The 25646-nt window shown below is 34.7% G+C and overlaps 1 protein-coding gene and 1 non-coding gene across 2 annotated transcripts in view; both read right to left on the bottom strand.

Moving 5' to 3' along the window:
* The window catches only part of CDH9 (cadherin 9), a 175232-nt gene that overhangs the window by 113802 nt on the left and 35784 nt on the right, over nt 1-25646 (bottom strand). The gene's annotated exons all lie outside the window — the stretch shown is intronic.
* TRNAC-GCA (transfer RNA cysteine (anticodon GCA)) lies at nt 11112-11183 on the bottom strand. The gene has a single exon. It is a non-coding gene; the product is annotated as a tRNA-Cys (tRNA).

Genomic DNA, 25646 nt, shown 5'->3' with positions numbered 1-25646 from the left:
TTCTTTTTCCCAAAGATTGAGCTGTTGTATTAGCAAAGTGTTCTATTTCAAGCAATCTTTGCTACAATACAGAAAAAAATAAAAATAATAATAATAATTTAAAATATATATATATATATACACACGCATGTGCTGTGTTGTGCTTAGTCACTTAGTTGTGTCCAACTCTTTGGGACCCCATGGACTGTAGCCTGCCCCGCTCTGCTTCTCTGTCCATGGTGAGCTCGCCAGGCTCCTCTGTCCATGGGGATTCTCCAGGCAAGAATACTGGAGTGGGTTGCCATGCACTCCTCCAGGGGATCTTCCCAAACCAGAGATTGAACCTAGGTCTCCCACATTTCAGGCAGATTCTTTACCATCGGAGCCACCAAGGAAGCCCAAGGATACTGGAGTGGTAGCCTATCCTATCTCTAGGGGATCTTCCTGACCCAGGAATCAAACCAGGGTCTGCTGCATTGCAGGCAGATTCTTTAACAGCTGAGCTACCAGGGAAGTCCACATATAAAAATACATAAATAGTGTTAAATAATTTTATAACTACAGAAACATACATATAAGTTCAACCAAATGAGTAGATTACACTATTTATCTGAACAAAAAACAAGATAATTTCTTTAGAAAGCTATGTATTTCTACATACATAGCTTATACAATAAGCTATACATAGCTTATTGTATACAATAAGTTGTATATAAATACAAATATAATAGTTGCGAATGTGCTTGAAACACACAATAGTTGTGAATGTGCTTGAAAAAACACAGAAAGTTTAGTGCTGTAAACATGATAAATTAATACTTTTCTGAATATATGTGACAATAATAAAATTCAAACTCATATTTTTTAATGCAAAGAAAGTCTGATATCAATGGAAACTTAGGCAATATGGAGAATATCAATTCAACACAAGCTATTGCTCTAATACTCGAGTGGACATCAACACAGAGGGATCCACATCTCAGGAAAGGCCTTCAAAAGGACCATGTATAAGAGCATAGTACCCAGGTCTTTGGGTACTTTCAAATTGTTGTATTTCCATTGTTCTGTTTTATATTTCCCCACAAGATGGAAGCTTGTTAGAGAAATAATAGAATGTTAAATATTAATATAACTGTTTTCACAAATTTAATTGACTTCAGAACTGAAAAAGCCCTTAGAAGTCTTCTTATCCCCATCAATCATTTTCAAAATGAAGAAATTCCAAAGCAATAAATGAATACAGAGCCCCTATCTCCAGTCTTTTTAGTCCCATCTCTTGTTCTCTTTACTAAACTAGATTGTAATGTAATTCCACCACATAAAATTTTAGAAAGAGTTAACCCCACTTTCATTCTTGCAGACAGCAGAGACAATTGGCATAACGCTATTTTTCCTTCTCTATATGCAGAGTTGATTAGTTTTATCCTACTCTTTCGGTAGGGTTTATAGAGAAAGCCAGGCCCAACTACAGTAGTGAAATAAATGACAGTCATTATTTATGTCTGGCTATTCATGCTTACTAATAGCCATATTTTACATGTAAAGGGTATGAATCAAAACTGATTCATACCCTTAGTTTTCTAGTCTAGGATCAGTTTAAACAAGTTTTTCAGGGTCTTGGTATCTTTCTTTACCTGTAAAAAAAAAATCAATCAACTAAACAAAATGTCTGTTAGATTCCTTCTTGCTGTAATAATCCCTGGTTACATTGAACCAATCTTTTCTTAATTTAAAATCTTCCTTCCAAGAGAAAGATCACATTTTATAGCATAAACTTTTCTATTTAAAAATAGCATTAAAAATCATTATGACAACTTGGCCCCATTTTTATTAATGATGAAAACTGGACAAGAGTTTTTCTAAGACCAATGTATTTTTCATACATTTTCAAACATATTTTTCATCCTCTGATAATTGGGAGGTTTTTTTTTTAGTGTTCTGTGTGTTTTCAAAGTGTGATTGCTTACATAATTTTAAACAACATTTCTTCAATGTTCTTCAATATGTTCTTATTGTTACTCCTACTCTCTGCTTTCATGATTGATGATATGGTATTTTTAAAAGTCAGTGAAGATTTTTTTAGGAAAAAATATGTTGCCTAATCAAGTAAAGCCCTAGCACAGGGCAAAAGCATCTTTTCAGTCTATTATTTGGAGGTACAATTGTATTTCATTTTCTGCCTTATTTTAAAAGTTTAGATGGGAAACGTCATGAAACATGTACAGAATATTATAACTACATTTTTCCAAATACAAGGATAAAATTTTCTAAAAACAGTATTAGAAATGGACAGTTTGAGTATTTTGTGAATATAATAAGAATAGTTAGCCAAATTAATATTTATTAAATGGCTACTATATAAGCACTTTTGAGGCAGGAAGTGGATGGCGACCCAGGGTAAAACAATGAGAGATCTGTCCCCTGTGGACCAATACACCAAAATAAGAATAGCAGGACAATTGAGAGAGGAGCCTGGACCCTGCCCGATAGAAGATAAGAGACCACATATTTCTCATTCTCAGAGTCAGAAGATTGTCCTGACTACACATGTGCAGAAAGACTCCTTGGGGTTCAAAAGGGGAGTGATGTCAATTGATGACACTACTCATAGACCTCTTTGGTAGAATCCATCTTGACTAGGTGATATGTACACGCATGTGGGAGGATCCTGAGATATACCAAATATGGACTCTGAACCAAGCAAGTCAGAATTATTGGTCAAGAAAATGTGGAAGAAATGCCCCATAAAAGTAATTCAGGCCACCACAAGGGAATAACTCAGCAACTCTCTCTCTGAGCCCACCTGTGTGTCTGCCCACCCATATGTCTATCCACATGTACTGTACTTTTCTCCTTGTAATAAATACTTTATTTTTTTCACTACTTTCCATCATTGTGGGAATTCTTTTCTGCAAAGCTGAAAGACCAAGACCCTTCTGAGGTCCAGTGACTAGGATTCGGTGCTTTCATTGCTGTGACCTGACCTCAATCTCTGGTTGGGAACCCAAGTCCTATTCCAAGCCACTGCAAGACAAGGCCACCAGAGATCACTTTAATGTATGTATTATCATAATCCCTCTTATAATAATTTTAATGGTTCAATTGTCCACATTTTCACCTGAAGAAATTTAAATTTAGGAAGATAAAATAAGTATCCTGAGACCACACTGGAGGCAAGAGATAAAGCTGGTGTTTCTGGCTTAAGAATCTAAGCTCTTAACTATTACAGTTAACATTTGAATAAATATGATTTGTTCCCTACTCTGTAGCTCAAAAGAATGGCAGGCAGATTTCCACTGGGAAAGGGAGAAACAGAGATATAGAAAATATAGAGTTAGTATCAAATCAAAAGTTATAAATAACACACCTTCCAATGTGGTATATGAATCAGTTTCATAATTAAGCAATGTAGAACTTATGGAAGGAATTAGTTAGCAAAGCACAATTCACCCAAAATACTTAGACCATTGTGTTTCCTTATTGAAAACATCCAATAACTTTTTATGATGTAATCTTAAAACTCCAAACTGGATATGTTTTCATTTTTGTTTTATAACTGCAAATGAGATTTTAGCCAAAGTGAACACAATTTTGCAAGATAAGAAGCATTTTTTTACATGTCATTTGGGTTGAGAATCTTGTCATTATAATTGTTTACTTTACACAAATGGTGTAGTCTTATACATATACATTGAGTACTGTGCTGACAGGTGCTTTAAAGAAGGGTGTCCAACCAGTCCTTAATGAGGTCAAAGGTCAATTTCTCCACAAATACATTGTATTTCAGGGATCCAAGAAAATATGACTAGGATCAACTATACCAGACAACCTTAACTGCCCCCTGAGAAATCCATATGCAGATCAGGAAGCAACAGTTGGTTCCAGACATGGAACAATGGACTAGTTCAAAATTGACAAAGCAGTATGTCAAGGCTGTATACTGTCACCCTGCTTATTTAACTTCTATGCAGAGTACATTATATGAAATGTCAGACTGGATGAAGCACAAACTGGAGTCACTATCCCTGGAAGAAATATCAACCTCAGAAATGCAGATGACACTACCCTTATGGCAGAAAGTGAAGAGGAACTAAGAGCTTCTTGATGAAGGGGAAAGAGGAGAGTGAAAAAGATGGCTTAAAACTCAACATTAAAAAAACGAAGATCATGGCATCTAGTCCCATAACTACAAGGCAAATAGATGGAGAAAAAGTGGAAATAGTGACAGATTTTATTTTCTTGGGCTTCAAATCACTACAGATGGTGACTATAGCCATGAAATTAAAAGATGCTTGCTCCTTGGAAGAAAAGCTATGACACACACAGACAGAGTATAAAAGTAGAGACATCACTTTTCCAACAAAGGTCTGTCTAGTCTGCCTATGGTTTTTCAAGTAGTCATGTACAGATATGAGAGTTGGACCATAAAGAAGGCTGAGCACCAAAGAACTGTAGCTTTGAACTTGGGTGCTGGAGAAGACTTCAGAGTCCCTTGGACAGCAAGAAGATCAAACCAGTCAATCCTAAAGGAAATCAACCCTGAACATTCATTAGAAGGACTGATGCTGAAGCTGAAGCTCCAATATTTGGCCACTTGATGTGAAGAGCCAACTCACTGGAAAAGACCCTAATGCTGGGAAACATTGAGTGCAGGAGGAGAAGGAGACGACAGAGGATGAGGTGGTTGGATGGCATCACCAACTCAACGGCCGTGAGTTCGAGCAAACTTCAGGAGATAGTGAAGGACAGAGAAGCCTAATGTGTAGCAATCTATGGGGTTGCAAAGAGTCAGACATGACTGAGTGAATGTACAACAACAACCTAATTTAGTTGGTGCTCAAAATACTGAGCACCAACTAAAAGATTATCTAGGGTCCTGGAACAAATAAATAACAGAGTAGTACAATTATCTCTGAAATTTTAACCACAGATCATCAAAAAAGAGGAAATGAGTAACGAAAGAGAAACTGTAAATGTGCCAGAATATAAAGGTAAGCATGACATAATAAAACGATGAAAGTGGAACATATAGGACAGCAGATCCTCAGAAGTAGAGAAGAAATCCAATCACATAATTAGACTCTTTCTTTTGGAAACTCTAGAAAAGTATGAAAATCATGTTCAAAATAATCACACAGATAGGAATGAATCAACATTTGGAGACATTCGAGACAATTCTAGGACAGAAGGATAGAACTTCCCTCAATATTTAGGAAAAAGGAGGATCAAACCTATGATGGAGTTCATTTTTCCCCTTTGGGGAATTGTAAGACTAGCTGTCCCTTATTATAGATACAGAAATATACAGAGATATATACAGATATATATGTCCTCCTTACAATAAGATACCCTTTCCGGCCTTTGTTTCAGTGAATCTTCAACTTATAACCAGGAGAAAATAGAGAACTAAATATTTTGGACACTAAGAGTTAATATTTATATATTCTATAGTAGTTGTCTGAAATTCTTACCACTATATAAATAGTAACATTTAATAAAAGTCTAGCTTTGGATACATACAAAGATGACTATTATATCAGAACCATTTGTTTCATGAAGCAAGAATAAAATGTGAGAATGCACATTGTTACCAATAGGTGAAAAATGGAAAATGTCCAGTTCACATCTTTATTATGAAGTTTATAAGCATCTAAGTATACATAATATAACAATCTAATTTTTATAAATTAAAGCAATTATAATCAGAATGTTATAAAAAAGAGCAAAATTTATCAACATACCAGAACTTTAGAACTTGCCATTCTTTCTGCCTAAAATGATGTTTTTTTATGATATTTCCATTCAGAACCAATTTAAATATCACCTCAAAAAAAAGCTCCTAACTACTCCACAAAGTTCCACCCCATCCCCGTCAGTACCTCTCTGTCTTACTGCCTATTTCCTTAGCATTCATCAGTACTGTGTTTATCTTATTTATTATTTATATTACTCCTCAAGAAAGTACAATCTGATGACTAGAAACACTTTGTATCATGTTTACTGCAATAACCTTAGCACTCAGAAAAGTGCTATCTGCATAGTAAATATTTAACAAATATAGCTTTAAATAGTTTCTATATTTTATGAATATTAACTCCATTTTACATGGATTAAGAATAAACCATCAAATCAGTAACATTCATCACAAAGATAGCTTACGAGTTAATTTCAGTGAGTGTCACAAGCTTGCAATCATTATTACCATTTTTATTTGAATTATACTTTTGAAATCATAGTAAAATTCTTATACAAGTAAACCATCTTTATAAACTCTATGCACTTTAAGGTCAAGAATGTCATTCACTTTATAGTTATTAATCTAATTCAAAGAATAAAGGGTAGAAGACCATAAAAATGATAGAAAAGGAAAATTAAATACCTGGCTAAAATATGTGATGATATGAGTTACTATGAAATGTTATTACCATTGATTTAAAAGAGTTTCATAACTCATTCACATCGTCAAGATCCATGTATAATGTACTCATCCTAACTTGAAGCAATAAACTTTATAATATTCAATCTATGACTGTAAATATTCTATCTTACTTTAAATATGGTATAAATTTATACCACATAATTTTTCAAAATGTAAAATATTGTCATTGTATGCTATGTCAACTTAAGAAATCACATGATAAATATGCATACTTATATTGATAATGTTGTACGTGACTTTCAGATTTACCTTATCTAATTTCAAGAACAATGAAAGTAGTCATCAAATTAAGCTAGGTCACTCTTATGATTTTCTACATGGAAAGTTTCAATGCACTTTACCTAGATATAATGAATCTGAGTAATAACATTCTTAATAATAATAACAGTGGTTTTTATGATATCAGTAGTGTCTCTTCATAATATACTATAATGTAGGTATTGCTAATATCTTACTCAGGAAGTTCCAAGAGCCCTGAAGCATTAGAAATCTTTCTCAACCTCATACATGAAGTATATAGTAAAACTACTTTTATATTTTAAATGTATGACTCCATGACTTTGCTTGCCCATAAAATATCACCTATCTAAACTTCGTGCTCATTGCATTTTACTATATATGAGAAAATTTGTACCCAGAAAAGAAGATAACTTACCAACAAGACAGAACCTGTAAATGGAGCTGGGAAGAGATTATATATTTACTTACACCATCAGCCAAGTGCATTTTTGCTATTAATTTTATAAACTTGTATGTTAACTACAAATATTTTAACTTATAAACTGTTAAGCAGTCCACATCTTTGTCAGGTCAATATGAAAAGTTCATAAATATCACGAACGCTTTGGTCTTTCTTCCAGGGAACTCACATCAAATCATAAATATTTTTATAAGGATTCCAGGAGAGTTTTGATCATTTTAAGTGTATACTTTGGGCCCTTTAAGGCTGTGAACATAATTTTAAGATTCATAATATAAAAGAAAAAATTAAAATATATAAACCGATTGCTGAAGACTCAGATCCAAGGCTGAGAAGTACTGATGTATTTCTAGAAATGATGAAGGGTGAGTTAGAGGTAAGGGAGAAGGGGTATATTCTTAATATACAAGATATATTCTTAATTTACAAGATTATAGTTTGTGGAATATATCATTAATTAAATATATCAGAGAACAGACCAAGATTGGAATTGACATATATACACACTAACATGTACAAAGTAGATAACTAATGAGAACCTGGTGTGTAGCACAGGGAACGCTTCTTAATACCCTGAAAAGAAAGTGAAACAAGAACAGAAAGTCAAAGTCAAAGTCACTCAGTCGTGTCCGACTCTTTGTGACCCCATGGACTATACAGTTCATGCAATTCTCCAGGCCAGAATACTGGAATTGGTAGCCTTTCCCTTCTCCAGGGATCTTCCCAACCCAGGGATGCATAATGCCCTATGATGACCTAAATAGAAAGAAAATTTTAAAAAAGAGGGGTATATGTAAAAAAAAAAAATATTAAACATATTGTTGGGTAGGTGAGCAATTAAAATTTCTTATCTTATTAAAGAAAAGAGATATGAAAGTTTTCATAAGAAGACTGGTTGAAGGACAAGACAGTAAAAGATCAATGTAAGATATGACTAATATTTTATCTCTTAGGATTTGGTATTTTGCCTTGTAACACAGAATTACAAATCAAAAAGGCATTTTTTTCTATATGTCTTTTGAAAGCAGTGAAAAAGAAAAGAAAAATGGTCTTGGATTAACTTGGAAAGCAGCTTATAAAAGGGAATTATAGTCCTACTTATTGTGTGCTCCCTATTTCATATTAGGATTATTGATTTCAATTTTTGGATAATATCAAACAAGAGCTCAATTTGCACAGGGCAACTGGAATGGTATAGCAGTCTATAAAATGTTACCTGTTTTAAAACTGAAGTAACAAGGCCTGTTCACACTGAAAGGAAAGTATAGGGTGGACCATGTTTTCTTTGAATGCTTTTCTTTTAATGCTATTACATAATGGTGAAATAAAAATTAATACCAAGGAAAACTAAGAAAAAAATAGAGAGAGACGGTAAAGATAAATGTTGCCACTCATGGCAAGAGGAGAATCTCTAACAACTGAAGCTGTTTGGAAATGAAAGTGATTTCCATGTGATGGTCTTCCCAGCCCATGTCCCACAACAACATAGAGCCTAAGACGTGACGCAGATCTTCAGTGATGAATAAATTCAAAGCTAAGAAAATGAAATAATCAGCCAACGGATAAATTAATGTCTACAACTTATCAGAAGATCTTTTTGTCCTGATAGTGAGCTTAAAAGAACATAAAGGATGCATCTAGGATTCTGAACAGACTTCTCAATAAACCTGCACACTTCTAGAACACCATATTCTGCTATCGATGTTATGAGAAGCACTGCTTCTACCAACACCAGCGAACTGTAAGATGGACTGTCATTTCTACTACATGATAATGGAACACAATCAGCTTCTTAACATGAAAAGTTCATATGTATCAGTTTTGGGATTCTTGAGCAGTCAGCATGAAAATTCTTTTGCTAATTTGTCTCCTCACACACACACCTTATGTATATTAACTATACAAAGAACAGCCTTACCAGTTCCAAGTCCTGATTTTTCTTAATGGTTCTCCAAAATTTTCCTGCAGCTGTATGCAAGTCAGGGCTACATTCCTGGACCTGCAGTCAAACCCACTAGTCAGTAGTACCATGTCTCTGTTTCACTTATCTCTTCTTAATGAGTTGTGACCTCGGTAATATTCAGCTCCCCATAAGGCCCATCCCCTGGAGAAGGAACTGGCAACCCATTCCAGTATTCCTGCCTGGAAAATCCCATGGGCAGATGAGCATGGTGGGTTTCAGTCCATGGGATCACAAGAGCCAGACACGATTTAGGGACTAAACCACTACCGTAAGGCCCATTTCCAGTCAATTAGAAGGTAAATTTGGGAGAAGTGGAATGGAGGAGAAGTGTTTCTATCAATAAAATCACCCACTGAATATACTGACCAATTGCTATTAGCATCACATCTAAGGAGCTCCTCGTGTTAGAAAGGCTCCTTTTCTGTTACAGTTCACTGAATCATCTCCCTGAAAAGCAAGCCAAATTAAGAATGAAAAAGCACTTGCAGTTAAACATATTCTGTCTTGGAATTAGAGAAGGTGTTAGGGGTAGGAAAAACTGAAGGTATAGTGGTAGGTGGAAGGAGCAAAGCGGTAAACAGGGTAACAGAAATAGCAGAAAACTAAAACTTCAATGAAGGTAAGAAAGCTAAAGTAGTTAAAAGCAGCAAGAGAAATAAATTATCACAGGTCATTGCATCGGAAAAAAAAAAATCTGCCTTCTATGAATCACTACAGATTTACATTCAGTTTGGTAGATATCATTGGGAAATGTACAACTCAAATGAAGTCTATTTTAGCCACCAAACAATTCAGAATTCAAGCAGAAGTGAAAGGTAAAAAGAAGATGGATGTGGATCATTTTTTTTTTTCTTCAGAGATAATAGCTATAGTTAAAGGAGAAATATATTTAACACTTTCAGCACAATACATGTCACCGAGCATATTAGAAAATTAACGCATTATATATAGCTATATACTTATATACTTGCTCAGTGGCTAAGTCATGCCCAACTCTTTGTGACCCCATGGAAGGCAGCATGCCAGGTTTTCCTGTCTTTCACTATCTCCCGAAGTCCTCTCAAACTTACGTTCATTGAGTCAGTGATGCCATCCAACCATCTCATCCTCTGTCACCCCATCATTTGATGTATCTTATCAGTGAATTTATTATTGAGAACATTTTAATCACATGTTAAAGACAAAAAGTTCTTTACATAATCTTAACATATGCTTACTCTCCTATATATTAAATAGATTAAAAAGCTACTTTTAGTGGGTATTTCCTCGTGGTCCAGTATTGTTGCCCAGGGAATCCCATGGACAAAGGAGCCTGGCAGGCTACAGTCCATGGGGTCACAAAGAGTTGGACATGACTGAGCAACTGAGAATGTATGCACCGGTGACCACTGGTTTCACTGTGTGCCTTCACTGCCAAGGGCAAGCCGCGTGGCATGACCAAAAAAGAAAAAAAATCTACTTTTGGTAAATTGACTACTTATACTTAAAAATTTTCTCATCTTGGGGATAAAGATTAATTTCATATGGGTTCCATTGACATAAGTCAAAATACTGGGTGAAAAGTTAATACAAACATTAAATGAGTACATTTATAAAAATGACATAAAGCTGTAATTTTAATAAAATGTGTATCACTGATAGTTTATAAAACATCTCTTATTTGTAGAAAGTCACTGCATTGTAAGACTATGCATAGAATTCTAGTTACTTATTTTCTAAAATCTGTTTTCAAATTCCTATTTTACATAAAAATATTAGTTATAAATACATAAGGATATGTTTGTCGAAACTCATCATCTAAATTAAATTTTCATTCTGGGGTAGAATTTACTCAACGCTCTTTCCATTTGGGTTGTTTACCTATATTTTCTTGTAGTTTTAGAAGAGTGCAATGCAATATGTGTGTTAGTTGCTCAGTTGTGCCCGACTCTTTGCAATCCCATGGACTGCAGCCCATCAGGCTTATCTATCCATGGGATTTTCTAGGCAAGGATACTGGAGTGGTTTGCCATTTTCTTCTCCAGGGGATCTTCCCTACCCAGGGATCGAACCTGGGTCTCCTGCACTGCAGGCAGACTCTTTACCAACTGAGCTACCAGGGAAGCCCATAATTTAATAATATGGTCATTGAAGTATAATGCGAGACATACACAATTGACATATTTATCGTGAAGTAAATTTTATTTCTCCCTGAAAATGCTTAAAGTTCAAGTTCAATGTAAAACTTCAATGAATACAGTTTAGTCTTGAGTGAAGTGGAGAGGAATCTCTATGCCTGTGTTAAATAAAGAGTTACAGTGACTCCAAAGATAATGCTTCATTTTTCAGCAGCAAACCACAAAAAGGTTTGGGGAGACAGCAGACATTCATGATAGCATCGTTATTAAATGATTGTGTGTCTCGGCTGCTGAGTCTGCCATTGAATCTCACTACTTTTTTAGTTTCCTTTCTGTCATTTGGTCTCCATCAGTTTCAGTATTCAACTTTGAGCATTTGTAATTATAAACTCAAGTAGTTTCCTGATATATATTTATTTAAAAAATTCTATTAGAACCATTGCCCACTTAATTTTCTGAAATCAATTTTCTAAATTTCCAAAATTGAAACTTTCTTATTTAAATAAAATGATCTTCCATATTTACCTACTGAAAGCAAAATTTAACATAGGTCTCAAGTCCAAAGTAGTGAGCTTGAGACACATCATACATATATATATATATATATATTCAACATATATATAGACATTTAAATATATAGATATAGATAGCATTGATTAAAAAAATCTTCATTTTAAAGAGCTAAAATAACTCTATAATATTAAATATTTTAAGCTTATTATTGTTATTCACTATTTGTATTTCAGTAGAACTCCCTATTCTAAACTAACCAAAGTTATTTTTAATTATTAAAAAAATATTTATTCCCAATATGATAATATTCTTCATTGTTAATCATTGTATCAGGAACCTTAATTCTAAGCTAAACATATAAGAAAGATGATTTTCATATGTATTATTATAATAGTATTAATTATTTAGTCTTTGGAAGAGTTAACTATTATCAGAAATACAAACCTGAATCTTACTTAATGTTCTTCTACTAAAAAAAGTGTAACTGAATTGAAAATATATATAAAATGTCACATCATCTAGATAAACTGACAAGATTTAGGGAAGAAAGAAAAGTATTGTTTTTATTCTAATACTTAAACCTATTTCAACCCTGCTCAGTACATGCTTAGTTAACTTGTAATATGCTAAGTTATAAAATCCTGGAAGGACCAGAAGTAATACACATATTTATCCTTCACTGATTTATTAAATTATTATATGTAAGTTATATGACATAAAGCAATGGTATTTAATCTTAGTATCATATTTTTAATATAAAGAAAATTTGGATAAGCAAATAGTTACTTTATCCAATAATACAAGAAATATAAAATGGCTATTGACACCCTCAACTATGGAAAATGACCAAATAAATCATTTAAAATTTCATCATATATGACGTATGATTGCTATATTTTGAATAAATAATAAAGATCTTATTTTCTAATAAAAATAATCTAAGTTTTAACCAATATGGCTTGAGATAGCATTAAAATTCCTACTTTATTTTCTACCCACCATACGAGTGAGTAAAGAGATTATAATTTTATGAAGTCTTCAAGAATTTTGGACATTAAATGGAAAATGATTATTTCCAGTTATGGTTTTAAAAAATGCAAGTGTAACTCTCCTTATCCAAAAAAAAATCAGCCATAATACATGAACTTTGTGTTTAAACTTTTTCAGTATTAAAATATAGTTTTAACTCCAATTTTGTCATTTGTTCATAATATCCATGATTGCCAATAAAATAGATTTTTACTGTTTAATATTACACCATTCTACTAATTTAAAGGCTATAATAATTTGTACATTGAAATAATTGATCATGTTATTCCTTTCTATTTTTTCCATTATATATTTTTGGTACACACAAACACATGCACACAGATCTACCTATAGATACAGATACAGAAATACATACAGATGGAGATGTACAGATAAATATATAAAGATATAGATAGATAGCCCCGGAGGAGGGCATGGCAACCCACTCCAGTATTCTTGCATAGAGAATCCTCATGGACGGAGGGGCCTGGCGGGTTGTAGTCCATGGGGTAACAGAAAGTCAGACATGACTGAGTGATTAAGCACAGTACACAGCATGCATAGATATTACTTTGTAATTTGACCTGTAAATGTTCTCCAGTGTTTCATCTGTGGCTTAGTTACCATTACGGTGAAAAAAGATTTGAATTGTGAAGTGCTTATAACACATAGATGTTAATATTTTGAAAAATATCTCAAGCAATTATATCAAATCATTTCAGCAACCTGTTTTGCTAGAAAAAAATAGATGATAAAGAAATTATTTGTCTGAAGGAAAACACCCTTTGAAAACTTGTAGTACTGAGGGCCTAGTTCATAAAAGCACTATATTTCACATGATATCTTTTATCACAGGAAGTGAATTACTGGTGTTTATTTGCTTAGATTACACACTGCTATACATTGTTGTTATCCTTATTACACTCCCTTCCTGTAAATATTGTTTCTTGTTTTTTATGACTTTCCTAAGATCTTGTTTCAGTATATATGAGGAAAATGTCCACTATTCATTGGATACTCTATTAATAATACATAAAGTGTAGTGATTTTAACATATTCCAATATAAATTCTTTTAGGTGTATCTATTTCTTACACATTCATCTTTAATCTTCAGAATCAAATAAAAACTACTAGCCACTACTATCTCCATTCTTTCAAAACTGATATAAGGAGTAGGTTTTTAAATTAATGCTTACAAAACAATCATATGCTCTGGTGTTTCACTGATTAATCAGAAAGACCAATAATTATCTTGCTCATGAATAGAAATATAGAATATGAGTACAACCATTCCTCCTGCAATTGATTTATAATTTAGCAAAGTGACTGAATAGGGAAAAAATAGGAAAACCTTGAATGCCACTTTAAGAAAATATTCAGGTCTTCTCCCTTCTCCTTGTCCCTACCTTTTCTCTTAAAAATAAATTGTTGTTCAGTCCTTAGTTGTGTCCAACTCTTTGTGACCCCATGGACTGTAGCATAAAGACATATGTATTATACACTCACTCACATACCACAGCAACAATAGCCTCATGAGATTTCCATTTGCTCTTCATAAGTAGTAAGATCCATTATTATGACTTTCATGCTTTGGGAGGTGTTTCTTGACAGTGTTAATATAAAATGTCTTGGTTAGGCTCCAGAGATCCTTCTTTTATTCAGGCACTTTGCATTCTTAATGTGGCTATAAGACTATCTCTTAGTAGTGCTAAATTTGGGGATAAGTACATTAACATATTAGGACTGCTATGAAAATGTATAAGAGTGCTATAAAGATACTCTCCTCACTGTGCATTCCTTACCTTATTTTATTGATGAGGATAATGGTAGTTCCAGGCAGGGGAATTTGAAGTGACTCATAAGAAAAAAAAAACTTTTTCAGGATGTTTAAAACAATCTAGTATTTTCAGCTGGTCACTCTGTGTGTGTGTGTGTGTGTCCCTGATATGATTCTCATGACTCAACTTTTACATAATGTTCCCACGGAATGATATATTTTCACAAAATGTTGACAATTTTCATACATAATTTGACATCCTTGGTTATATAATCTGATTTTTCTAAACCTTACTTTTCCTGTGCAACATCAGAGTTGGAGGTGGTCAAAACCCCTTTTCTAAAGTTCTAGAATTTTATGTTAACACCTAAACAAGATAATAAGATGTTATAGACATTAAAAGGTTTGAAGGGGGTATATTTTAAGACACAGTTCATTTTGAAAACAGATATGCAAGCTACAAAGGAAATGATTTCTTTACCTTAAGAAATGTCTTATTCTACAATAAAAATAATTCATAAATTTACATTAGGTAAAAACAAAGCTAACTAAGACCAATACCCTTTGGTACCATTTAGAATGTTTTCTTCTTTCTTAAGAAAACTTAAATAGATAAATTAGCAAGTAAAATGCCTAAGAACCTAACTAGAGCTTTTCTAATAGAATATAATAGTATATTATGATATATTATGTATGTATATATATTATAAGATATATGTATGTGTGTCCTTGAAGTCAGAGGTGCAAATATTTAAAATATCACATTGGACATTTTTAAAGTATCATACTCTGTTTTTTAAAAATATTAGATTTATCTATACTTTAAAATGCCTTTGAAGGAACAAAATTAGTCTTAAAAAGCATAAAAAACTAATGATCCAGTTTATTGAAGCATTTGTATTAACACTAAATAATTATCCATCTAGTCTGTTCACTTTCATAGAGAACAAGTTACAGCCAATGTTTTTTCATGACACACATGCATGTTTTTTAATTAACATGGCTTAATTTATATTTTCTTGCATATAATATATTGCCATATTACTCATATATTTTATGTTATGTAATTTTAAGCATTGTCCAAAGCATTCTGATTAGCTGCACCTCCAGATTGTGCAAAGATTTGTAGGGAATGCATGTCTGCCTTAGATCACTACTGATGTCTATAAAGAGGTAACTCAGCAGAAAAAAAAATCTCAGATTTTTTTTTTCTAATTCACGTTTGGGGCATGTACCAAAGAAGGGACCTTAAACTGACTAAACTTTGTGTGTATGAGGGTCACAGTAAAATACCAAATACCCAATGAAATCTTTTTGTGCAAGGTGACATTCAGAAGAGCTTCTGATCTAACATGTAATTTATCAAGTAGAGCAACATAACATTTAAAGACATAATTTCAAAACTAAATTTGATACCATAATCTGTTATACATAGGCAGTGGTACAAGACATTTTTATTCCAATTATACAGTGAATACAATAATGGTGGTATAATAATGTGAACCATTGCAAAATTGTTCTTAAACTATAGAGAGTATAATAAGGGGAAAATCATTTTTCTATCCTAGAAAGTAATATGATCTCACATGATTTGCTTTTTGAGTCCTAACAAACCTTTCTGACTTAAAGTTAGTGAATTCCTTCTAAATTGATACTACTATTCTGCTTCCTCTGAAGCATTTTTCTATTCATTATTTCCAGAAATAGATTTGCTCAGATCATGAGCTTTATCTTACATTTTCTCATGTTTCAAAACAAATAAGAGATTACAGTATTTCAACACCTCAGCATATATCTATTAAGTGCATACAATTATTTTGTTCTCTTCATTTGAGAAAACTTCAGTTGAATCCATAATATGTTTGATGACAAGACCACAAATACATGCTGCTCATGCTGAGTCTCATTTCTCTGCTGCTATGTGCTGGAAGAGCATGTTATTTCATTTTCTTTATTTTTCAAAAAATATCTACCATTCAATCATGTATTAACAAGTTTTGTAGTTACACAAATGATGTCTACCCTTGACATAGCACTGCCTAGGTAATGAAGAAGCATCTCAGTCTGAAAATAGGATCCATCCTCTACCGAATGCTACAGGTTTTTAAATTATACTTTTTTGCCAAGTTAAGAACATTGAATGATCAAGTTCATTCTTAGTTAATGACTAAAGATGGGCAACATTCTAATTCCACAGACAAGTAGAGAACCACATGAAGATTTCTTCCTGTCATGAAAAAGTTACCACCTTTGGCAGTTACAAAAATCACTCATTTTTATGCTACAGATCACAAAAACCTTGTTAAAAATCTTGACTATTAATCTCATAGATACATAACACAATATTATATTACAAGTCTCCCAGAGAGACTTCCAAAAGTTGATAACATAAATAAATGTGAACTTTACTACAGGTGATCACTGTTCCTTTGTGCACTTTTGTTATTTAAAATAGATTCTGAGAACATACACTGTTAACCGTATTTAAATGTAAGTGCTATAGAATATTGATAACCTTTTAGTTAAAATTCATCATGGCTTTTTAGAGATTAGTGTGCTTGAAAATATAATTGATGTGAATAGTTATATTGAGAATGCAAGGTTAAAAAAAATGCTCCATTAAGTCGTTGCATTTTCCATATCACTTCAAATAAAACACACCAATTTTTGCCTTTGAAACTCCCTCCTGTGGTTTTCATCCAGTCTTTATTACATTAAGATACATTTGCCCATAATAATGGAGAACAATTATAGCCAACAGACGTACACATTCAGAATGCTGACCTGAGTGAGAACCACAAATATGTGAAGAAACCTCCTTCACCAGGTAAAGTGATCACTATCATCCTGGCATCCTATGTTTATCTATATATGTAGTATTTGTATTATTTCTATGTTATTTCATTTTAATATTAAAAATATATCACTTTTTAAGACATGATCAAGATGGCTTTATTTTGACAGTTCTTACTCAAATTATGTAAGCAAAAGTTATGAGAAAAACAGGAGTCTATTTCAAATTAATATAATTATAGTACACACAAACAAAATTAATGTGTTTCAAAGCCACCCAATCAACATGATGTGAAGTTTAGTTTTATTTTTTAATAAAGCTCCATATGCAAATTTGAGCACTATAAAAAGAGCTTTGGTGGTATCAGTTTTGTAAAAGTAAAATAAGAAGCAAACATTGCAAGTTTTTTCCCTGAGCATTTTAATATCTTATCCAAATACTAAAAAATGTACTCTTACCTGCTTTCAAATGTTGAGAGAGATCATGAAAAAGCAAAATATAGCAACTAGGAGAAAAGCACTGTTTGTATTACTACATTACAAGAAAGCAAAAATTGAAGAGCTTCTAATGTCAAACAAAGTAAATGGCATTTACCTTGTTCCGCAATGAAATTGAGTTTAGCCCTGCTCAGCGCTGACAGTTCCGGTGTTGCTTCTCTCTCATTCCTTCTCTTCTCTTTTTATAGTATCTTCTCAGCTGAATCTTCCTGAATCTCAGTGTGCCTTCCTCTTAGAGCGAGCATCACTTTTAACTCAGACAGGCAGGAAGCTGAAGCCAAAGGAACTCTCTATCTGATTGGTTTCCATTCAGCGTTTCTGATTAATAAGAGACGTCCCTCACATAGGAAGATATTGCCGCTGATGGCGCTGCAGGGCTCCAGGTTTAGGTTGGGGACTAAAGACTCTTTAGGCACGGCGATTTGCAGGCGAATAAAGTGGGAGGGCTCAAAGAGGGCTTTGTGAAAGACTCCCATTAGAGAAAACAACCCAGTGTTTTCCGTCTCCGTTAATCAGCTCTGCTTAATATGTTTGCAGTTGGGAGAGAAAGGTCACAGCATGTCTGTAACCTGTAAATCATCTGTAGCAAATATATATCACATGGAGAGTGCTGATACTCAAAAGGAATTTTGTGTATAGTCCCCACAAAATTCATGACTACTTGTTTCAATTTCAAAATTTCAAGTTTAAGAAAAGGACGGGAAAGAATCTAAATTGCATTTATCAGTGATCATGAATTTTTATCTGTGTATCTGAGTTTATAGACTAAAATAATCTTTCATTAACAATAATCTTAAGACATCTAATACCTTAACATGATTTTTTCAGTAAAGAGAATGATTTTAAACATGGTTTCAGATTTCTATAACATTTTGCTTATTATTTGATAATGCAATTGATGTATTTTCACGTTTCTTGGAAATGCCCCCATATAATTGTGACCATAGCAACATCATAAAAACTAGATATTCCACCTGTTAGATTTGCTGCTGTACATTGTACAACTATTAGAAAGGGTAAACTATAACAGAATCAAATCCTGTTTCAGAAGAGAAGTTTCTTTAGTACTTCTGGAAATGGTACAATAAGAGAAATATTGATTTGTAGATAAATCCTTCTGAAAAGAAGTTCTAGTAATAGTTGTATGAAATGCATAGTGGGAATATGGCTCACTTTATAACGGCTCATTAAATCACAGTAAGTAAATAGCAAAAGTGCCAAAAATATCAATATTCTATTTGATGCTTCAAAGGAAAACTGACAATAGAAAATAAAAATAAAATTGCCACTTCTTCCCCCCCAGTGGTGAAGCTTATCCATGAAGTGCAGAGAATAGAGCTGCTTATCTGAGGCATTGTTATTTATGTGCATTATAGAAATTCCTTTCTTAAAAGGGAAAACAAATACTTAGAAAATACAGTTTCACTTGTCCCAAAATAAAATATGACATAGCTAATGCATGATAATTTGATTAGTAGTACACAGTTTTTAAATATTTGTGAATTGAAAATGTAGGAAATGGACACCCTCTAGCCTCCCACCAAGAGATGGTTAGATAGCATCACCTACTCAGTGGACATAAATTTGAGCAAACTTGCCTGGAGATAGTGGAGGACAGAGGAGCCTGGAGTGCTACAGTCCATGGGGTTGCAAGGAGTCTGATGTGACTTAGCGACTGATGGACAACATCAAAAAGGGACTTAACTTTGTTCATCTACAAATGAAGGAAGTGAAAGAAGAAATAAAGAATATTGTCCAGGACTGGATAGATCCAAGTGGTTAAGAACAGCTTAGTGAATTTTTCATGGAGGCTAAGATAGTTTTCTTGAGGCAAAGACACTTAATATAAAATTCACATTCTCCATTATATTCATTTCTTCCAGGTCTACTTATTCCTTTAAATAAACTTATTATAGAAGTCTCTCTGTTAATGCTGATAAAGTAATGCTTGTAAAGTGGGAAAAAGGAACCAAACAAAATATTTTATCATAGCTTAAGGTGAATGTTCACAAATAAAAGCTTTAAATCCCTAAAGTTGCATGCATATCATGTCCCACTGAAACCCAACTATAGGGAAAGGTTATTTTGTGTGAAATTCACAATCCAACAAAACATTCTACTGCCTGATTTAAAGTAATTTTTACTACTTCTTGAGGTAGGAGAGGGGAACTTGCCAACTAAAAAAATGGTTACTATATTACTATCTCAAAAATTCTCTATCTTTCTCCCCTTTGTCACAGTGATTTGGAGCATTTGAAAACAAGAGGCCTAAAACTTGGGATTACTGAAAATTACTTTATATTGTGTGTATAGCTGTCTTTAAGTTTTCAAATATAAGTAGCATTCCACATCAAAGAAAATAGCTTTTGATACTTAGTATAATGTTTATAAATATTTAGCAAAAAGGTTTGCACAAAATTATTAATTATTAACAGTAGTAAGAGTATATTTCTTTTCTTAAATGTAAAATATTATTTGAATTATTCTTTTCAATATTACTTTAGCTCGAATTAACTTTTCTTAATTGTTTGGTACTTTAAAAGTACTACCTTATTGTAAAAAAAAAATCCTGTTCTGTTTAGTTTTTTCCTTAGTCTTTGAATATACTGTGTCTTCATACCTGGGGACTCATCTATATAACACGATTCAAAACAATTGGCTTACTCCTGTATGATATTGTGATATATAATAAGAAATATATATATATATATGTATATATATAGACTCTTCATCCTGGTTTCTGGCACAGAGCTCCTTAAAATCATTGGAATTGCCTAAATAGTAAGATCCAAAAAGTACCTCTTCTTAGGTTAGTGAGGTGACTACTAAACTTCACCTAAGGATGGAGGCTGGATGACAGGAGAACTGATGCCAAAATCTCAGTCTCTGTTCACCAGTGCCAAACTGAATTTCAGAAACAGAGTTTTGAGTGAAGTAGAAAAGAATAGCTTTATTGGTTTGCCAGGTAAAGGAGGGCACAGTGGGCTTCTGCTCTCACAAACTATGTGTCCCAACCCAGGGGAATTTGGTGAGAACTGTCGTGGCAATGCTTTAAGTAGAGGTATGCTGAAAAGATTGGCACTTCACAGGTGGCTCAGTGGTAAAGAATCTGCCTGCCAATGCAAGAGCCGCATGAGACAAGGGTTTGATCCCTGGGTCAGAAAGATCCCCTGAAGGAGGAAATGGCAACTCATTTCAGTATTCTTGCTGGGATATTCCCATAAACAGAGGATCCTGGTGGGCTACAGTTCATGGGGTTGCAAAGAATTGGACATGGTTGAAGTGACTGAGCATGCACAATCTTCTCAATGAGCTTTTCTGGTTACTTTAAGGCAACGTGCATGGAGGGAGGTGTCTTTCTCTGGTGTGAAGAATGTTAACCTCTTTGTTGTTCAGTCACTCTTTGAGACCCCATGGACCTCAGCACACCAGGATTCTCTGTCCTTCAACATCTGTTGGAGCTTGCTCAAACTCATGTCCAAAGTCAGTGATAGCATCCATCCACCTCATCCTCTGTTGTTCCTTTCTCCTTCTCCCCTCAATTTTTCCCAGCATCAGGGTTTTCTCCAATGAGTTGACTCTTTGCAACAGGTGGCCATGTTATTGAAGCTTCAGCTTCAGCATCGGAAGCATCACATTCCAATGAAACTACAGAGCTGATTTCCTTTAGGATTGACGGGTTTGACTTCTATGTTGTCCAAAGGACTCTCAGGAGTCTTCTCCAGCACTACAGAATGAAAGCATCAATTCTTCAGTGCTCAGTCTTCTTTATGGTCCAACTCTCAAAGAGTTTGACCCCTTAAAAGAGCTTAATTACATTGTTATGTGTATCCTTTAGGTCGCGCCAGGACCCTGTCTCAAGACAGCACTCTTTATTTTCTGGCTTGTTCTTCCACAGTCTTTGCCTCACTCTCCCTTCCTGAATTAGCAACTACTTGAATCTACCCTTTGGAACTCAAAGAGGATCATTAAGGCCAGAGTCAAGAAACAGGGGACAGAAAGATTCCCATGCTTAGGAACCCCACAGGGTCCTGCTTGAGCTCAGAACATGTGATTATAGGAGTTGGAGATTTAGTCCCACTCCCCTGATTTAGGAAGGGGAGAGAAGTTGGAGACTGACTCAATGGCTAGTGTCTGATTATTTAATCAATTATACCTATGTAATGAAGCCTCCAAAGAATTGATGCTTTTGAACTGTGGTGTTGGAGAAGACTCAAGATTCCCTTGGATGCAAGGAGATCCAACAGTCCATCCTAAAGGAGATCTGTCCTGAGTGTTCATTGGAAGAACTGATGTTGAAGCTGAAACTCCAATACTTTGGCCACCTGAAGCAAAGAGCTGACTCATTTGAAAAGACCCTGATGCTGGGAAAGATTAAAGGTGGGATGAGAAGAGGAGGACAGAGGATGGGATGGTTGGATGGCATCACCGACTCTATGGACATGAGTTTGGGTAAACTCCAGGAGTTGGTGATGGACAGGGAGGCCTGGCGTGCTGCAGTCCATGGGGTCACAAAGAGTTGGACATAACTGAGTGACTGAACTGAACTGAATTGAATGAAGCCTCCACAGGAAAGCCAGAAAGACCAGATTTGGAGAGCATCCAGGTGGCATAAAAGTGGAAATTTGAGGAGAGTGGTGCTCTTGGCTATAGCATGGAAGCTCCAAGTCTTTTCCCCATACCATGCCGTATGTGTCTCTTTCACCTGGCTATTCCTGAGATTGATGTTTTTGTTGAGAAAGACATTGAAAAGGGTAAGTAGTCACTATGCTAGTTTATCTTGCACTGAAGTAAAGAAAACCTTTTTAAAGAAAATGAATTAATGAATAAAATAACCTTTATGCTGAAGTGAATTTTTTAAAATACAATTTGTCCTACAGCATTTAAATAGGACCATAAAGCCATGGATATTGCACTGAGACAACTGTGAGAGGCTTCCTGTACTATGACACCACACATGGGACTATCCTGGAATTTAAGACCACTAGCTGGAAAAGTATGTTTCCTCTTTCCCAGCTAAAAAGGCTTTGTACAAGAGCTTTTGCGTACGATTATCCTATATATCTCCAATCTCCCATGAATATTATACTCACGAATGGAGCAAAAATTATAAGCTATTCTTTTTCCCTAAACAACCTACTATAGTAACCCCACCATTGCCCACATTCCTACTTAAATCAGGCCCTCTCCAGGGCTTCCCAGGTGGCTCAGTGGTAAAGAACCAATCTGAAATGCAGGAGACACAAGAGATGAGGCTTCAATTCCTGAGTCAGGAAGGAGGAGGAAATGACAACCCACTCCAATAGTCTTGCCTGAAAAATTCCATAGACAGAGGAGACTGGACAGCTACAGTCCATGGGATCGCAAAGAGAAGGACACAACTGATCATGCATGCATGAAAACGAGAGTTGAAGCTTCTCTAATCATCTGCCATCATCATGATTTTTATCACTCTGTGATTTGCTGCTGCTGCTGCTCCTAAGTCGCTTCAGTCGTGTCCGACTCTGTGAGACCCCATAGACGGCAGCCCATCAGGCTCCCCCGTCCCTGGGATTCTCCAGGCAAGAACACAGGAGTGGGTTTCCATTTCCTTCTCCAATGCATGAAAGTGAAAATTGAAAGTGAAGACGTTCAGTCGTGTCCGACTCTTAGCGACCCCATAGACTGCCGCCTACCAGGCTCCGCAGTCCATGGGATTTTCCAGGCAAGCCCAAATCTCATCAGAGTTCCCTTGTTCCAAATGTGCCCACTGGCAGATCTGTTTGACATTCAGAAATCCTTTGTATTCTCAGAGTTTTCTTTGAACATCACTTTCAGTTCCCTGTTTTAACCCAAACGTTGCTATTGTCTGAAGGTTCTTTTCCATTTCATGTTTCTCACTTGAGAAATGGTGTCATTCCCCTAGCCTGGAGTTCCACAGGTCTGGAGTTGGGATCAGTGATTTCCTAGCTTATCATTGCTAGGGCCATTTTTCCTTACTCTTTTATCCATGCTTGCCATAGGTTTCATCACACCTAATTCTCCTTGTTGAAATTATTTTATTAATGACCAGATGATTAATCCTCATGCATTGAAACTGAGTACTTGGTTGTCTGCTGTTTCTGCTACTGCTGCTGCTTCTTACTATTACTACTTTTCTTCTTCTTCTTCCTCTTCCTCTTCTTCTTCTTCTTCTCCTTCCTATTAGTTTTAACCACCAACATCATCATTTTATTGAAGTATGCTGCTGCCTAGTCCCTTCAGTCATGTCCACCACTATGTGACTCCATGGACTGTAACCCGTCAGGCTCCTCTGTCCATGGGGATTCTCCAGGCAAGAATACTGGAGTGGGGTAGCCTATCCCTTCTGCAGGGATCTTCCCCACCCAAGAATCAAACCATGGTCTCCTGCATTGCAGACAGATTCTTTACCAGCTGATACCAGGGAATTCCTTTTTGAAGTATAGTTGATTTCAAATATTATATTTGTTCTGGGTGTATAGCAAAGTAATTCAGTATTTTTACAGATTATACTCCATTAAAAGCTATTATGAGATAATGGCTAGGATTCTCTTTGCTATGCAGTACATACTTGCTGCTTGTCTGTTTTATACATATGGCTTGTATCTGTTAATCCCATACCCTCATTTCCACCCCCTTTTCCCCTTCCTTTTCACAACCACTAGTTTATTTTCTATACTGTGAGTCTGTCTCTGTTTTGCATATTCATTCATGTGTATTTTATTTTAGATTCCACATATAAGTGATATCATGCAGTATTTGCCTTTCTCTTTGGCCACCTGATGTGAAGAACTGACTCATTTGAAAAGACCCTGATGCTGGGAAAGATTGAAGGGAGTAGGAGAAAGGGACGACAGAGGATGAGATGGTTGGATGGCATCACCCACTCAATGGACATGAGTTTGTTTAAACTCCGGGAGTTGGTGATAGACAAGGAGGCCTGCTGTGCTGCAGTCCATGGGATCATAAAGAGTTGGACACGACTGAGCAACTGAACTGATCTGACTTATTTCACTAAGTATAGTTTTCTCTGAATCTATCCACGTTGCTGCAAATGGAAGAATTTCAATTTTTGTAGCTGAGTAATATTTCATTATACATATACATATATATATATATATATATATATCACATCTTTTTTTATCCATTCATCTATTGATGGGCATTTGGGTTACTTTCTTAACTTGGCTATTGTAAGCAATGCTGATATGAACATTGAGAACTTCCCTGGTGGCTCAGATGGTAAATAATCTGCCTGCATCTTTTCAAATTAGTGTTGTTTTTTGTTTTGCTTTTACCAGCTGTATACTCAGATATGGAAATGCTAGACTATATGGCAGTTCTACTTTTTAGTTTTTGGAGGAGTTTCCATATTGTTTTCCATAATGGCTGCACCAATTTACATTTCCACCAACAATGGGTAAGGGTTCCTTTGTCTCCACATTCTCTCCAGCGTTTGCTATTTATAGGCTTCTTGATGACAGCCATTCTGGCAGCGTGAGGTAATATCTTGTTGTTTTGATTTGCATTGTTCTAATAATTAGTGATATTGAACATCTTTTCATGTGCCTGCTAGCAATCTGCATTTCTTATTTGGAAAAAAAAAATTGTGTATTCAGGTGCTCTGCCCATTTTTAATCAGATTTTTATTTTTTTAATATTGAGTTGTGTGTGCTGTTTCTACATTTGGAAATTAACTTCTTCTCTGTCATATAATCTAAAAAAATTTCCCCCTTTTGCAAATATTTTCTCCCATTTCATAGATTATCTTTTGGGATTTGCTATGCAAAAACTTAAGTTTAATTAGGTCTCACTTATTTACTTTTGCTGTTAGATT

The sequence above is a fragment of the Giraffa tippelskirchi genome, chromosome 8, assembly GCF_054371585.1.
Source record: "Giraffa tippelskirchi isolate mGirTip1 chromosome 8, T2T-mGirTip1v1.2.pri, whole genome shotgun sequence".
Classification (NCBI taxonomy): domain Eukaryota; kingdom Metazoa; phylum Chordata; class Mammalia; order Artiodactyla; family Giraffidae; genus Giraffa; species Giraffa tippelskirchi.
This window is presented reverse-complemented; position numbering and strand designations above follow the sequence as displayed.